Source organism: Delphinapterus leucas, chromosome 2 (assembly GCF_059928025.1).
Source record: "Delphinapterus leucas isolate spDelLeu-1000000601 "Yukka" chromosome 2, BTC_Dleu_Yukka2, whole genome shotgun sequence".
Lineage (NCBI taxonomy): Eukaryota > Metazoa > Chordata > Mammalia > Artiodactyla > Monodontidae > Delphinapterus > Delphinapterus leucas.
The window spans coordinates 95,549,046-95,565,294 of NC_143130.1; the positions used below are offsets into that span (position 1 = coordinate 95,549,046).

At 39.7% G+C, this 16,249-nt stretch overlaps 1 protein-coding gene across 3 annotated transcripts in view; it reads left to right on the top strand.

The window, feature by feature from the left end:
* Window positions 1–1,953: 1,953 nt before the first annotated feature.
* The window catches only part of TTBK2 (tau tubulin kinase 2), a 145,662-nt gene continuing 131,366 nt past the window's right edge, over window positions 1,954–16,249 (top strand). For all 3 annotated transcript variants that reach the window (XM_089907330.1, XM_022587320.2, XM_089907329.1), the window contains exon 1: window positions 1,954–2,323. The gene's annotated coding sequence lies outside the window, so the exon portion shown is untranslated. The remainder of the gene's footprint in view (window positions 2,324–16,249) is intronic.

A 16,249-nucleotide genomic window follows, 5' to 3' on the forward strand; every position in this document is an offset into this window, starting at 1 on the left:
GAACACTTCCCTTTGCACTGCACTTTTTTCCCCCTTCAACTCTTTCTTGATATACAGCTGCTGGACCGCTTTCTCACACACTCTTCATCTTATCCTTCATGGATTTGCAAATGAGAGTTGGTCATAAGATAACAGTAAGAAGAATAATCGTCTTTCCATCATTTGGAGAATCCAGCTGTATCTACTGACTCATTTAGAATAAACACAATAGTAGTTCTATGAATAAATTCACTAAAACGCTTACCTATGATAGCAGAGATTATATCTGGGGAGCTTGGAGAGACACATTATATTTGCTAAGTGAGTGAAAAATATTATCTTTGAATAGAGAATATCTATTTGAAATCCTGCTAGGCATTATTTCAATGAATCTGGACTTTGTTTCCCCTATAAACTTCTTTAATTTTAAAGAAAAGTATTTACAGAAACACTAACCCTTTCCAATTCAAATTACTTGCCCTGCCAATACTCTGAAGTGATCTATATTCTGTTAGACAAAGTAATGGAAAAAGCAACTTGTGGTTTTAATCAGTGGAAAGAAAACAATTTGGCAACTTCTTTAAGTTTGAATAGAACAAGATGAGCTGCATCATCAAGTGCCTTTAATGTACATTTTGTCCTGCTTTTCATCCAAGGATCTAGACATGACAGACAGTAGAAGTGCCTGCTGTTTTTCAAAGAATGTCAAGAGGCTGTGGCATTTCCTGAACAAGAAGAAACAGATTCAATAATAGTTATGAGATTGAATATAGGATTCGTATTTAACCATTCTATATTCTCAATCAGCTTTAATCATAATGTCACTTGAGTGAAGAAAAAGATTTAAAGTAAAAGGAAGCTCATAATTCATCTCAATCTTTCAGTCCATGGCAGACTCCTGAGATTATCAAGTAAAAAAAGCATTGGACACGGGAGTTTAAGAGACCGGAGTTTTGGTTCTTCTACTCATTAGTTTTTTAGCTCTAGGAAAGCTGTTAAGCTCTTTGAGTTTTTTCTTCTGTAAGTTAGTGGGTAAGGATGGGAGAGGGGTTTGATCATAAGGTTTCCTCTTTACCAAAGAGTTTGATATACCAAATACAAATTATCCCACATAGCCTCGTTTCTCCGCCCTCCTCGCTTTTCTTTGAAAGTCTTCGAGGGACTCCCGCATTGTCTTGCTCAGGAATCCTCTACGGGACCTCACCGGGGCTGCTCACTGAACCCTTCACTGGCGGTGTTTCAAAAAGGGAGTGAAATCTTGTTCTTCATGGATGTGAAAACCGTAAGGACACGCCGGGCTCCAGGCTGACGTTCCTTTCTGGAGGTCTCGGTCTTCTTTCTTCCTTACACTTTCAGGCCTTTCCCCAGTACCCACCGATGATTAACTTCATGTTAGGCGGTTCTGGGGAGAGCGCCAATTTGCCAGATCCTGGCAGCGCTGCTTCTGAGGAGGTGGCATGGCAGGGCCTCATGATTTGGGGCCCTTTTTCGCGACCGAACTCCTCGGTGTGTGTAAATTCGTATCGTGACAAAGCATTTACGATTTTCTTCCGAAAAGACCAACCCTGGCGTCACAACCGTGCCTCTATAACCAAGGTAACTGCTTGAGCTAGGAGGAACCACTGTGGCCCAACCACTAGTCTCAGAAGCCCTACTTCTCTGCTCCAGACTGGCGGGTAGTTGCCGCTGCGGCTGGAACTACGAGGACCAGAATTCCCGCGCGCACGCGCGCTGCCATTGTGATGCTCCTTTCCCGGTAACTCGCCCTCTCAGGCAAACCTGAAGATAGCGGCAATTCTCCGGTGGGGGGCGGAGACACTCTTTGCCTGGCTCTCCGCCCCTTTCGTGATAGGCAATGGGACCAGCCAACCAACATGGCGGGCTTGGGACGCGCTCTCCAATCAGCACCTGTGGCGGAGAGGTGGGCGTGCGCACTGGCAGGGTAGGTGGGCTAGGCTGTGTCGGGTTGCGAAGGGGGAGAATAACGTCGGGTCGGGTCAGCGGGCGCTGCAGTAGTCGCCGCAGCGGCGATGGGAGCGGTGGGGACCAGGCGGCGGCGGAGGCGGCAGGAGGAAGAGCAGGAGCTGGCACAAGAGCAGCGGCTGGGGGCGGCCAGCAGCAGCAGTAACAGCAGCAGCCGCCGCCGCCAGTAAACGCGGACGGTACCCGAGGGGACTACCCAGCCGGCCGGCCCTCGAAGCCGCGCTCGGGTCCCGCCGCACTGGGCGGCGGGGGATGGGCAGGCGGCGGTCGTCCCGCCTGCTGAGGGTTGACCTCTGCCGGTCCCCGCCCTGAGCTGGACCCGAGCCCTCCGCCCGAAATCCCTGCGTCCGCCACGGCCCAGGTAGGACACACCCCCCGAGCCCCCAGGACGCCGCTGGGGGAGCCCAGCGCCCCGCCCTCCCTTAGTCCTGACCCCCTCCTCCGGCCGCACCCCTCGACCAGTGACCGATCCTGGTGCGGAGGGGAGGGGTACCGGAGACTCCTCGGTCGCTACCCACGCCCTGGGCTTGTGCCAGACCCAGTCGCTCCAAGTCGGAGACTGTTTCTCCCCCGTTTCCCTGGAGGGTTGTGCCCCGTATCCCCAGAGGCTTTTGGTGTCTTCGCTGAACTTGGAGGGTCATAAAGCTTCGTTCTGTTTCTCTCTCTCTGGATGACCCACATACCACTTGTATTCATGCTGCTTTAGGTACCAGGACTGAACACAGATGATTCTCAGGATATACTGAACGCTTCTTTCCCACCCCGCTTCCTCAAATCTAATAGAAGAGGGCATGGGACTATAGAATCTGTTTGTTGTGTAGTAACGACAGTGGAGGCCATGACTTTATGGTACTTAGGGTGCGAAGTAGACCTGAGGGATTTGCTCGTCATTTGCTTTGACTAAGATGATGTTGACAACCCGGGATGCTGTGGGAGGGACAAAGGACTCCACACGTATTTACTGTTAAATCAGAAGTAAATAATACATTGGGATGCCAGGATACTTTATCCACAGTGAACTTAATTTTGTTTCAGTCGTGGCTGCATTAGAGGTAAAAATGACATTGAGTTGTACTTTGCTTTAAATTAAAGTTGATAGGTGGCAGCAATCCGGTATTAACTCTTTTCGTCCCTCGCTTTAGAAATTGTTCTATGTTTGAACATTAAAGAGGGCAATTTTATAATAACCTGTGTATTATGTAAAGATGTTTTGGTTTTAAATAGAAGTTAAGTTTTTTAAGGCGTGTATGAGGATCATAATATTATGAATGGGCACATGTACACACCCGGAGGATCCACTCTGTGTTTTGTTACAGTGTTTGGTTCTGAGCCATTAGTAAAAGTTTCATTGGCTTCTAAATACTGGTTTACTAGGACAGACCATAAAGATGTATTTGCTGTTTTCTTTTGGCTAAATGTAATAGAGTACCGTTCATTTGAGGGGGAAGAGGTGATGGGAGATGGATTTTAAAGCTGAATGTTATGTATTTCTTTTTTATTTATTTAAATAAAGCAGTAATGATGACAAATATTACTTATATGACTAAGCTTGAAGAATTCATCCTAAGTCTAAACATTTTTCAGATAACAAGTGTGTGGACTTGGATGATGTATTGTGCTCTTTTGAAATTGAAAATGTACTGAAAGGAATCTCTCTAATTTAGAAGCTTATGTTTTCCTGTATGATACATTTTTATCAAGGCACTAAAGGGGATGTTTGAAGCATGGTAATAAAGGAAAGTCTTTCTAACACTTTTCCTTTATGATAGAATGTTAAAAAATGCTTTTTCTTCTTTTAGTTTTAGACACATAAAAGAAATTGAAGTCCCTAGCTTCATTAATTTAATTTGTAATATGAAATTGAAATAAATTTGGTCTTCAGTAGTGGTCTAAGAATGGTATATCTTGCTCATTATCTTGTAGTATGGTTAATACATAATTTAGCAAATTCTTTGTTGTACTGTGTATGACTTCAAATATTTGTGTCTTCTTTTGACTTTCTTTTAAATACTTATTATTTTAATGCCTCAGGAAATCTTCATGAGAGTAGGCTTATTTGCTTTAGCAAAATGAACTCACTTATGCAGGGCTTCAGATATCACTAATGTAGTGTTAGAAGTGAAGTTTGTATAATGCAGACAACTTTTGAGGGTATTTTACATTAAAAAAAATACACTAAAATGTGAGTTAGTGATAGATTGTTGGTTTTTCATTGTAAACAAATATTACAGAGCTGAATATACTATGATCATGGAATATAACTTTGGTGGCGGGGGCAGGCAATTCTTTATAAGTTTTATAACTTAATGTATAGAAATGACAACTTAATTGCAATTCATGAGAGACTTTGAGCTGGAACCACGCAAATTAGATACTCTCATATTCCTAATCCTCATAATAAATGTTTGTTGCCTGGAAAAAAAAAAACAAAAAACAGTATAAAACAAGAGAAAATGTTTAGTGAGCATTATTAAACTAGTGACTTCTGAATTGATTAGCAAAATAAAATAGCCTTTAAGAACTAATGGAGAATATAGCTTGCTTCCTTTCCCACTTAAAAAAAAATCTCCGATAGAAAAATTCTTTTATAGATATGTGGCATTCTTTACAGTTTGAGTGCATGTTACACAGAATTACTCTAGCCATGTATTCTTTTGCTATTTTGGGGGCTCTTAAGAAAGACTCAAAATATAGCTGGAGCTATGTCAATTTATTTGATTGGTAATAAATATGGCAGGACATCCAATATTTATAGGTTTTGAAATATGAAATTAAACATTTGTACTGTTTTACTTCGTTGTCATATTTTTTGTTACTCAGTATATTGTAAACAATAGTGATGATGGTAGATTTTTTTCCCCTAGGCTTCAGTGGATAGAATCCTTGGGTTAAAAATCCTTTTTTTTTTTTTTTTAACAGTTTTTGTGCTGTAAATACTCAGTGCTTTCAGGTTAAATATCATACTTCCATATTTGATAAAAGACCCTTTAAATCTATGTGAAAAAAGTTGGGTTTTTAGAGCTGAATTTTGAACATAATTCCAACACATATTACTGCTCACAAGTTTCTGTCCTCAATATCTTGTAATCCTTGGTTGTAAGTTTAAAATATAGATTGACATTATATTATTTACCTAACATCAATGTCAGTTTTGCCAGAAAGTTTCGTCTTTTAAACAGGTGATTTTTAAGCAGACTTCTTGGTATATTTTCATTTGTTATATGACTTTAAGTTAAGCATAATGATTCCTTGTGGTTATTATTTTATGTGTTCTTAATACTTGAGTCTATAATATTTATCAACTTTTGTCAACATTTTGGATTTTTTCTGTGATTTTTTTTTTGACATTTGTATATACGATCCTTGATATTTTGGGATGTTGATAGCTGCTTTTTATTGTGTTAAGCAATTTACTTTCACTTCAATTAGAGTAGAGCTTCCCAAAGTAAAAAAATTAAGTGTTCTTTGAAAAGCACCTCAATACTCTGTAAATGGCCTATATGGGAAAAGAATCTAAAAAGGAGTGGACATATATATAACTGCTTCACTTTGCTGAACACCTGAAACTAACACAGCATTGTAACTCAATTACACTCCAATAAAACTTTAAAAACAAAAAACAAAACAAAAAAAACCTGGCTTGTTGTAGTGTTTTCTGAAGAATGGGAGGTAATAGATTCTTAGCTCCCTTTGATAATGTCAAGATTTAACCTAACCATGTTTAAGAATCAATATTATATATTATATATATATTTTAGAGAATCTACATCTTTATTGAAAATAAAAATCAGTATTTTTTAATATTTGCATTAGAAAACTTATTTGCCATTATGTCCGTTTTTACTAAAATGCTTTTATCATTATTTTTATACTTGGATTTTTTTTTTTTTGGTCTTTCTGACGTTCCAAGGTAATTACCTTTTTAAAAAAAATGATTTTGCATTGTTTCCCTGATCTTGTTCTAACCATGTGATCATCTCAATACTGTATATTGCTAATATTGGTCTAACGTTTAGTTTTCCATGTGTGCTGTGTTTTATGGATTAAGTTTGGAAACCCCTGCCCCCTGCTTTTTTCCTTGATCTACTAAGTCCTTTGGTTTCTAAAATTTCTCAGAAACGGTTTTTTTTTTTTTTTTTTTTTTTGCGGTACACGGGCCTCTCACTGTTGTGGCCTCTTCTGTTGCGGAGCACACGCGCAGGCCCAGCGGCCATGGCTCACGGGCCCAGCCGCTCCGCGGCATGTGGGATCCTCCTGGACTGGGCAAGAACCCGTGTCCCCTGCACCAGCAGGCAGACTCTCAACCACTGCGCCACCAGGGAAGCCCTCTCAGAAAAGGTTTTATCAACATATTTCAATGACCAGTAATGCAGAGATGAGGGGAGGAAAATAGGGGGAAAAAAATGAATAACTAAAGAGAAAAATGTGAGCCTTGCTTCTTATGAAATTCGATTTGAAAAAATCAGCTGGAAGCTAAATAGTATGGTAGATAGTAAGCTAGATTAGGACTTCATTTCTGAGGGACTTGTGTAGCACTTAAAAAATTCAACATGTCCAAGGCCAAAGTCAGTCCACTTTTAACTTCTGTAATTATAAATGAAGGTGTCACGATTTAATCAGTCATCCAAATTCAAAAATCCCATTAATTTAATTTTTTAGCCTGCTTCTTTTCCCTGGTTCTACATGCACAAAACCTCTCCTTTTCATTTCTACTGCTACCATCTTAATTTAGCGTCTCTGATCCTCATTATCTCTCCTTAGAACTACTGCAGTAGTCTCATTAAATATTTAAGTATCTACCATGTTACTGTGGTAGGGGTTAGAGATTCAGTAGGGAACAAGACAGAAATTATCTCACTTTTGGAACTTGCAATACAGTGGGAATAGACAATTGTAGAACAAGGAATTACAAGTGTTCCAAGTATCATGAAGGGAAAATGCAGACGACCACATAAACGTATTAACTGACAGACCTAACAGTCCGGGGGATGGGTTCAGGGAAGTAGTCTTTGTTTTATCAACCACAGTTTATTCTACATACTCTACCAGTTTTGCAGGTTAGTGGATATGTTATAGCTGTAAGTAGTTAAAAAATTAAAAATAAATGTTTTAAAATAAAGATATTTAATAAAAATTAAATGTTCATACAATTCCTGAAACAGCTTTAGACAAATCCTTTCCAAACACCAGAACACTTTGAAAACTTTTGCTCTAAAGAGGCCACCCTCTCCCTCCAATATGGGTTTCGACTTTGGGTTCTCCCAGGCCTCAATTGCTTAAGTACTGACAGAATTCCTATGTTATATTTCATACTCTTTGAACCTCAGAAGTTAGGACTAGGCATTTCCAGTAGGAGGGTATGTATGGTTACAAGAAAGAGGTCTTTCAGGTAAATAGTTAGAGTCTCTTTGTAGCCAGAGTCCAGCAGCTTATAGGTGAGTTATTAAATGTACAAGTAACTAGGATATAGTTTGAACATCTTTGTAAGTTTAAAAATATATAAATTCATTTGTAAATCAGAAAAAAATATCCCTTATCATATGCTGGCTCCTAATTTTTGGTTTATAAAATAAGGTTAGTATAGCCACAAATCTCATAAATTAATAAATGCTTACTAGACAGATGAATAAAACTGTTAATTGTGCATCAAGGTGAGATCTGAATCTTTTCTCATCTCTATGATAACATGTCATGGGTCCTTAGATTACTTAACCTCTCTTTGCTTCGGTTTTGATTTTTTTTTTTTTTGCGGTACGCGGGCCTCTCACTGTTGTGGCCTCTCCCGTTGTGGAGCATAGGCTCCGGACACAAAGGCTCAGCGGCTATGGCTCACGGGCCTAGCCGCTCCGTGGCATGTGGGATCTTCCCGGACCGGGGCACGAACCCGTGTCCCCTGCATCGGCAGGCGGACTCTCAACCACTGCGCCACCAGGGAAGCCCTTTCTTTTTTTTTTTAGTTTTTCTATTTTTAAAAAGGGAAGTTAATATACTTAAAATCCAATTACAATGAAGATCACTACAGAGAAGATTCTTCATTGATTTTTTTTTTTTTCTTTGTCTTAGTTGGAGGATCATAGGCAATGCTTTGTTTGGTTGATGTGGCTACAGTAGATTTCACCCAAGGAATTGTCTTGTTTAATGTTTTCCTTACAATCTTTTTTTTCTTTAATTTTAATTAACTAATTTATTTTGGTCTATGTTGGGTCTTTGTTGCTGCACATGGGCTTTCTCTAGTTGCGGCAAGCAAGGGCTACTCTTCATTGCGGTGTGTGGGCTTCTCGTTGCAGTGGCTTCTCTTGTTGTGGAGCACGGGCTCTAGGCATGCAGGCTTCAGTAGTTGTGGCACACGGGCTCAATAGTTTTGGCTTGTGGGCTCTAGAGCACAGGCTCAGTATTTATGGCACGTGGGCTTAGTTGCTCTGTGGCATGTGGGGTCTTCCTGGACCAGGGCTCGAACCCGTGTCCCCTGCATGGGCAGGTGGATTCTTAACCACTGTGCCACCAGGGAAGCCCTTTCCTTACAATCTTGACATGTAAGTTACACTGTACTTTCTGTAAGGGAAGAATTTGTTTATGTGTTGTTAGTATCAGTAGCCAGGGAGAGGTGAACTAGGTTGTTTACACTTTTATTCTGTTGTAGGTAATTGTAACCATAACTGACTTGTAAAATTTCTCTTCACTTTTAATAGATATTTTACTTTCTTGAATATATTTATGAGCTCAGAGAGATTCCATGCTGCTGGAAGTATAATTTATCTCCTGTTAAAGTTTAGAAGGAACAGTTGAAGTGTGAGTGGTGACTAAATTTTCTTTCTCTTTTGCTCTCAACAAATAGGGTTATTTGTACATCTTCATCTCTTTTTACTAACACTTTATAGAGAGGCTTTTGCTAAAACCTGCAGGGTTAAAAAAAAATCTCATGGGGTTTATCCTATTCTTGACCCTTACTTCTGTTGTTTACATTACTGTTATTAGATATTTTGAAAAGCTTAACTGGTTTGTAGTCTTTGTAAACTTGTGTCTGCACCTCAGCTTGTTTTATCTTGAGACATAATTTAGTTTCTTATAATGTGAAAAATGTATTATTTTGACTTTTGAGATGTTTGATGAAGAGATAGCCACTCTGCATCTAACTATATTTTAATCTATTTTTGGAATATTAATCAGGTATCCTAAATATTATCTACTTAACAGATGATGATGACTTTGAAAACATCTGATTTTTTGTTTTAATAGGGGATGTTCAGTGTGTTGATAGTTTTCATCAAATTTGGAAAAATTTCAGACATTTTTTCTTCAGGTTTTTTTTTTAAAGCATGCAATCTCTTTGGGCCCAATAAATGTATCCAGAAATTAAAATATCTACTAAAAGTGGAGAGAAACTTTAAGATAGCATGGTTACAATAACTGACAACAAAATAAAAGTATAAACAACCTCTCTATTCTCTCCTTCTGGGACTCCAGTTATATGTATGTTAGGCTTTTAAAAAAATTTATTTATTTTTGGCTATGTTGGGTCTTCATTGCTGCACGTGGGCTTTCTCTAGTTGCAGCGAGCAGGGGCTACTCTCTGTTGCGGTGCCTGGGCTTCTCATTGTGGTGGCTTCTCTTGTTGCGGACCACGGGCTCTAGGTGTGTGGGCTTCAGTAGTTGTGGCTTGTGGGCTCTAGGGTGCAGGCTCAGTAGTTTGGGCGCACGGGCTTAGTTGCTCCGCGGAATGTGGGATCTTCCTGGACCAGGGCTCGAACCCGTGTCCCCTGCATTGGCAGGCTGATTCTTAACCACTGCACCACGAAGGAAGTCCATGTTAGGCTTTTTGATGTTATCCCATTGCTCACTGATTCTCTGTGTGGTTTCTGTCTTTTTCTATTGTCTGTTTCATTTTGGATGATTCCTTTTTCTTTCTTTTTTTAAAAAATATTTGGCTGCTTTGGGTCTTGGTTGCAGCACGTGGGCTCTTCCTTGTGTTGCACAGGCTCTAGAGTGTGTGGGCTCGGTAGTTGTGGTGCGCAGGGTTCTCTAGTTGTGGCACGCAGGCTCTAGAGTGCTCAGGCTTAGTTGCCCTGTGGCATGCGGGATTTTATTTCCCCGACAGGGATCAAACCTGCATCCCCTGCATTGGAAGGCGGATTCTTAACCACTGGACCACCAGGGAAGTCCTGGGTGATTTTTCTGTATCTTCAACTTCACTAATCCTTTATTCCACAGTGGTTAATCTGGTGTTAATCCTATCTAGTGTATTTTTTAAATCTCAGGTATATACTTCTTATGTCTAGAAGTTCATTTAAAAAATATTTCCCATTTCTTTCCTCATGCTTAATGGTTTTCTCTGTTTCTTTGAATATATTTATAATAGCTGTTTTAAAGTCCTTGTCTACCATTCTGTCATCTGCACCATTTCTAAGTCTGTTTTTATTGATTGATATTTCTCCTTGTTTGTGTCCCTGCTAATTTCTGTTTGGATGCTCGACGTTGTAATTTTACACTGTCATGTGCTGGATTTTTTTTTTTTAATTCCTGTAAATATTATGGGGATTTGTTCTGGGATACAATTAAGTTATTTGAAAATAGTTAGATGCATTCATGGCCCTGGATGTTTTTAAAGTTTTTTTTTTTTTTTTCACTCTGTTTGGTGATTATACAAACTATTCACAGCCTTGTGTGAACATTAAGGATTGTTCCTGCCTGCCTCTTTCCAGTGGTTCTTTACCCTGGCCTTGATTGCTTCTGTACACACATGCACTCATAAGTACTCGCCAAAGTTTCAAGAGGAACCCTCTCTAGATATCCAGAGTTCTATCTGTACAGCTCTTCAGTGTTCTGCCCTGCCTTGCCTCCTCAAAACTCTGAATTCTGTCTCTTCAACTCAGCGAGACTGCTGGGCTCTGTTTGGGTTCCTCATTCCTGTGCTGCAGCCTGGAAACTCTCCAGTCAGTGAGCTGGGGGCAGTCTTAAGGCTTACCTCATTTATTTCCCTTCTCTTGTGGATCCATGTTTTGTGCTGCCTATTGTCTAGTTCTAGTGTCTAAAGTCCATTGTTTCATATATTTTGTCTATTTTTCCCGTTTAAGGTGGGAGGCTAAATCTGGTCCCTGTTACTTCGGTGGTCAGAAGCCGAAGTGGTCTGGTGGGTATATTGAAATGTCAAACAAAGAGGAGTCATATTTCAAAGTTATGCTGTCATTAGAAATCTGGGTATTATTTTTATGCCCAAATAATAGCTTCAAAAATATTTTCCTTACTCTTTAGACACGTCATAAGCTCTTCTGATGATTAATTCTAGCACTGTTCCCATTGAAATTAAAATTGTAGGTAAAAATAATTTTCCTATTTTTCTGTTAAAGAGCAGAATCTTACATAAGCTATATATGACACTTATAGAACTCTGTTGTTATCTGTTTAGTGAATTATCTAGCTTCCCCCAAATGTAGGAGAATTTTTTTGCTTCAGCCTTTCTAGATAATAGTAGTTGTAACTGGACTTCCTTTCCTCTTGCATTATGTCCTCCCCTGCTCTGAAATCCTTCAGTGGCTCTTCCTGTCTATTGAAACTGAATGAAGTCCATCCTCTTCCTAGCCTGATTTTTAAATTTATTTATTTTTGGCTGCATTGGGTCTTCGTTGCTCTGCCTGGGCTTTCTCTAGCTGTGGCGAGTGGGGGCTACTCTGGGCTGCTCTTCGTTGCAGTGCGCGGGCTTCTCATTGAGGTGGCTTCTCTTGTGGAGCACGGGCTCTAGGCACATGGGCTTCAGTAGTTGTGGCACATGGGCTAAGTAGTTGTGGCTCGCGGGCTCTAGAGTGCAGGCTTAGTAGTTGTGGCACATGGGCTTAGTTGTTCCGCAGCATGTAGGATCTTCCTTGATGAGGGCTCGAACCCATGTTCCCTGCATTGGCAGGCGGATTCTTAACCACTGCACCACCAGGGAAGCCCCCTAGCCTGATTTTTACAATCTGAACTCAGTTTACCTTTCAGGTTTATGTATTCTTACTCCACAATCAGAACTCTTTTCCATTTAGACTAATGTATGCATTCATTTTCTCATGTACTTGTATGTTTTGCTCCTTTCCTTTTCTGTGCCCTTGCTTACATCTTCAGTTAGTTCTTGTCATTAAACAAACCACCCCGAAGTTCAGGAGCTAAAACAATAATTTATTAACTATTATGTGGGTTGGCAGTTTGGCTAGGCTCAGCTGAATGGTTCTTTTGGTCTTGTTTGGGCTCATTTATGTGAAGCAGTCACCTAGCTTGGGTTTCCTCACTATCTGGATTCCAAAACCAGCAAAAGAGGGCAAGTCCAGTGCATAAGTGCTTTTCAACCTTCTGGGTCATGTTTGCTGATGTCCCATTGGTTAAAGCAAGTCATGGGGCCAACCTCAGTTTCCAGAATGGAGAAGGAAAATCTACCTTTCAATGGCAGATGCAGCAAGGTCACATTGTAAAGGGATGTGTATACAGGAATGGGAGGAACTTTTGGCTATTTTGCAATCGCCAAACCGCTATAGATGTTATCCAGCTCCTCTAAGAAACATCGTATGATCATCCTAGCCCATGTTAGTCTCTCCCAGTTCTGATTTGTCATATGCACTGGCCCTTGCAATTTGATGTTGATTAACTTATATATTTTACCCTTTTTTTTTTTTTTTTTTTTTTTGTGGTACGCGGGCCTCTCACTGCTGTGGCCTCTCCTGTTGCGGAGCACAGGCTCTGGACGCGCAGGCTCAGCGGTCATGGCTCATGCGCCCAGCCGCTCCGCGGCATGTGGGATCCTCCTGGACCAGGGCACAAACCCGTGTCCCCTGCATTGGCAGGCGGACTCTCAACCACTGCGCCACCAGGGAAGCCCTACCTTTTATTTTATTTTATTTTTTTGAATTTTATCTATTTTTTTATACAGCAGGTTCTTATTAGTTTATTTTGCCTTTTAAATCCAGAGAATTACTATTAATTTCTGTTTTTGTATTATGTGTTCTACGTCAAAGAATAATTTGGAAATAATTGTTTAACTTCTTCCCTTGATTATAAACTCATTGAGGGCAAAACTATACATTATACTTCTTCCTACTCTTCTATGTATTTGTAACAATTTATTGAATGACTATATGTTAAATTTAAAAGTCAGCTCTCAATTATTTACTTGAGGACTACTTCTTTTCATTCAGCTGTCTAGGAGGTTAAAGATGTTTCATTCATTCTTCCATTCATTAAACATTTATTGAACAATTGTTCTGTGGTAGGTATTATGCTAGGTACTGAGAATACAAAGATAGTAGAATTCTGCTCTTGACCTCAAGAAATTTATAGTCTTTTAGGAAGACATTGTAAATTGTCCTAGAAGATATGTCTTAGAAGACATGTAATTGTGCATGTGCTTCTAAGCCTCTTTCTTTACTCTGAACCTAGATTTCTGCTTCATGCTCAACTCACAGATTACCTGGCTTTTTACCATTGTATAGATGGGACAGTCTTCTGCTATCTGTCATACTGCTAGATGGTTGTTGCCTATCTAGTTTGTGTCTGGATTTCCCTGCTCTGGTTTATATGGCCATTATCTGTTACTGTTCTTTTTATAAGAGACATTAATTATAGGTACAGTTTAAATTTATGTATTTTATTTACTTTATTTTTGGCTGTGTTGGGTCTTCATTGTTGCATGCGGGCTTTCTCTAGTTGTGGCAAGCTGAAGCTACTCTTCATTGAGGTGCACAGGCTTCTGATTGTGGTGGCTTCTCTTGTTGGGGAGCACGTGCTCTAGGTGCTCGGGCTTCAGTAGTTGCAGAGTGCAGGCTCAGTAGTTGCAGTGCACGGACTCAGTAGACATGGCTCGCGGGTTCTAGAGTGCAGGCTCAGTTGTTGCAGCACACGGGCTCAGTAGACGTGGCTTGCAGGCTCTAGAGTGCAGGCTCAGTAGTTGTAGTACACGGGCTCTAGAGCGCAGGCTCAGTAGTTGTGGCACACGGGCTTAGTTGCTCTGTGATGTGTGGGACTTTCCCAGACCAAGGATCGAATCCGTGTCCCCTGCATTGGTAGGTGGTTTCTTACCCACTGTGCCACGAGGGAAGCCCCCTGTACAGTTTAAAGAATAATTATAAGGCCAAGTGGTCAAGAAATAGAACATTGCCAGCATCTCAGAAGCCCTTTCCTTATCTCCTTTTCTTACCCCCAAAGGAATTCATTCTTGTGCTTTTTATGAAAAATCATGTCCTTGTTTTCTCTTTATAGACTTACTACCTATACTTGCATCCCTATTTAACATAGTTTAGTTTTGCTTAATTTTGAACCTTACATAGAAGACTTATGTTGTAAGTATACTTTTGTCTTGCTTGATTTTTTTCAATGTCTATCCTGAGATTTAGTCATGTAGTTCAGAGTAGCAGTAGTTTCATTTTCTTAGCATATTTTTTGTGGCAGGTAGAATAATGGTCCCCCCAAAGATACTCACTTTCTAATCCCTGAAACTTCTGAATATGTTACCTTATAGGCAGAATGGACTTTGCAGGTGTGATTAACTTAAAGCTCTGAGTTGGGAACATTATCCTTGATTTTCCAGGTGGGTTTAGTGTACTCACAAGGGTCCTGTAAGAGGGAGGCATATATATTTTGTCAGAGAGAAGTAAGGAGATGTGATGATGGAAGCAGAGGTCAGAGAGATTTGAAGATGCTAACTACACTACTCCAGCTTTGAAGGTGGAGGATGTGGCCATGAGCCAGAGAATGAAGGCAACTTCTAGAAGTTGGAAAAGGCAAGGAAGAGGATTCTCCTCTAGAGCCTCCAGAAGGAGCATAGCCTTGCTGATACCTTGATTTTAGCCCCAGTGGAAGCCTGGACTTCTGATCTCCAGAACTGTAAGACTATAAATTTATGTTGTTTTGCTGCTAAATTTGTGGTAATTTGTTACGTCAGCAGTAGGAAGCTAGTACATTTTTTCACTGTATGAGTATATTACAATTTATCCATTCTTCTCTCGCTGGACATTTGGGTTGTTTCAGTTTTTGGCATTTATGGACAGTGTGACTGAAAATTCTTGTACATATTTCCTGGTGCACGTGAGAGAAGAGTGTCTTTAGGATATACCTAGGAAAAGGGTTGCTGGGTCACAGTACGTGCATATTTTCAGCTTTACTTTATAATACAGAACTATTTTCCAAAGTACATTCCTACTAGCAGTGTGTGAGAGTCTTTACTTTTTATATTTAAATAATTTCTTTTTTTATATTCACTATGACAGTGCTTCCTTTTTTTACGTAGGTGGGTACTCAAAATTTGCTTCAAGTGAAAGCACATTTGGGAACTAATTTATACTTTTTCCAACCTAGAAATAGTAGGTTTATTTTTATTCCCTTTTTGGTCAACTAATTTTTCTGTTAACTTTAAGAGCAAAATTATAACAATGCAAATGCTATAATTTAATTTGTAATCATAGTTGTAGAGTAATAATTTCTCTTGCTGACAAAAACATTTCTATATGAATTTGATAAGTAATACTTGCATACTAGGTTTAAATTCTAGTCTTCCATGCAAACATGATTATTTTTTTTCATCAACATTCAAGCACTTCAGGGACTGTTTTGGATAACATTATGTTTGTGAATGTGACTATTTCTTCTTCTGTTGGCTAAGAAGCATGCAAAATGATGTAGTAAGTAATGATTACCATTTATTGGGCACAGTCAGTGTAGCAGGCACTGTGATGAGTAAGCACTTTACATATATCATGTATTATCACTTTTAATCCTTAAATAGCCACAGTTGCTATCTCTTTTCTATAGTTGAGGAAATTGAGGCATAGAGAAGTTAAGTAGTGGGTCCTAGGTTATACAGCCAGGATTTGAATCTAGGTAGTCTGGTCTCCCCCTCCCCGCACAGCTGTGGGATCTTTGTTCTCTGACCAGGGATTGAACCCAGCCCCTTGGCAGTGAGAGCACGGAGTCCTAACCACTGGGCCGCCAGGGAATTCCCCAGATAGTCTGGTCTTAATCTCTATTCTGTGAGGTCCCTGGAGCTAAAAGACAATAAACACACTGCAGTGTTATTAATTTCTCAGACAATACTCTTATAGGGAGTTATCTTCATTAAGTATGGTTTGGTCTGGTTTATGTTTTTGGAATTCTTATATTAGTACAGTTTTTATCCATTTGCCTTTGTGTCTTATCATTTTTATTTTCATTCTCCTTTTAGTTCTCATTTTTCCTCTCATCTTTCTGTTATACTCATATATGTGAACCTGTATGATTTATAAATTACATACAGTTTGATGTCTCATTTTCATCTGGTTAATTAAATTACTTC